The following is a 1,830-nucleotide window of genomic DNA, read 5'->3' as shown; positions in this document are numbered from 1 at the left end:
GAGTTAGATGGGAGAGGGTGAACTCAAACTGGACTGGCATGTGGTCTGAAAAAACATTATCACCAATAACAAGATTATTAACAGTCATATCATGAGTTAAAACAAGGTCCAGTGTATGTCCACGCTCTTGGGTGGGACCGTTTACATTCTGAGTTAAATTAAATGAGTCCAATAAATCTAAAAAGTCCTTAACCAAGGGCTTCTCAGGACAGCACACGTGCAAATTAAAGTCACCAATAATGAAAACATGCTCATATTTTGGTGTGATTTCAGCCAAGAAGTCAGAAAACTCATTTATGAAGTCCTTAGATCGAGGTGGACCGTAGATAAGTGCAAATAACGTCGGAGGCGAGTGGCCGAGTTCAAAGACGCTCAGCTCAAAGCTGGCGCGGGAAACTGGGATGGGCAGTTGTTTACAGTCAAAAGTTGATTTGAATATTGTTAATAATCCACCACCGCGCCGGCCTGATGGCCGTGGGGCATTAAAACACAGACTGTTCGGTGGCAGTAATTCCATCAAGGCGCTGGACTCACCTGGAGACATCCAAGTCTCTGTGATGCAGAAAAAGTCCAGATCGTGCTGTTGAAAGTAATCCCTGAGGATAAAAGTTTTGTTGGTAACAGATCTTGCGTTGACCAAACACATCCGGATATTGTCCAAAGTAGAGCCAGCAGCGGTGGAGTTAGCACGCACTAATGGCCGCAGGTTTTCAATAACATCCCCTCCAGGTCGGTCCGGGCTGTGCAACGGCTGACAACTCCCGCTGGTTACCTGGTCCAGGCATGCGGGAAGCTGGAGACCATGACCGCCAGCTGAAGAGGAAAATGCAGCGCGCAGAGCTTTCAGCTTCACCAGCTGACCAGCACGTTTTCCCCTGCGTCTGAAGCGAAATCTCTGGGCAGGGAGGTGAGGAGCGCAGCGAAGGTAAGCTGGCACATCTGCCAGCGGGGGGTGGGGGGGGGAGTGTCCAGAGGTACGCTGATAATGGTCCATATAAGCGACATCAGTGCCAGAAAAACGAAGATCCAAAAGTTGTTGTCTGTCATACACCAGCAGAGAGTTGATGTCATTGATGAGGAATACAAAAAACAAAAATAATACGAACACCATCAGCAGAGGTGGATTGCAAGCCATGTACACGGGCGCCATCTTACGGGAAAACTAAAGCGTTACTTCAACAAACTTTTCACTGTTTTTAAACATAACTCACAATGGCTGAGAAACAGGAAATATCTGATCAATGTAACTTTGACGGAAGCTACACAACTCTCAGTGAACACTCACTGCCAGACCAATTTGAGAACTTAGATCAAGATTTGAACAAGCTGACAAGAGGTACGCATAAGAGATTTAAAGAGAAAATGGAGGATGATTCTCTTGGAGAACTTGAAGTTAAGACAAGGGTCTTATCTACAGACATCCTGCAAGGCAAGGTGAAAATTAAAGATACCAGGAAAAAAACTTGGTTATTTTGCCTTCCTTCTCACAAAGAGGCTTGAAATGACACATTGTTAAGGTCTGTGGGTGATGTCAAAGGCGAACGGTTTGAAGCAAGGACTAAACAACTTGGAGGTAAAAAACAATTATATTTATTGGTTCAGGTGTAGTTGGTAAACTCAAACTCAGGATGGATCCACTGTGGGAATAGAGAGGAGATTGGTGGTGAACGACAAATCCACTTGAGGAGATTTTGGAAGTGTTGATAGTAATCCAAAAATAAGCTTACTTGTCGTTGTTGTTCCAGGAGCATGAGAACAGGAGACAGGATCCGAATCCAATAATCCACGGTGGGATCAGGTGAGTATATCAACGAGTGTATTTACAAAAAT

The sequence above is a fragment of the Nematolebias whitei genome, chromosome 11, assembly GCF_014905685.2.
Source record: "Nematolebias whitei isolate Nwh7 chromosome 11, NemWhi1, whole genome shotgun sequence".
Taxonomy (NCBI): Eukaryota; Metazoa; Chordata; class Actinopteri; order Cyprinodontiformes; family Rivulidae; genus Nematolebias; species Nematolebias whitei.
The sequence above is the reverse complement of the archived record's forward strand: the minus strand, read 5'-3'. Positions refer to the sequence as shown.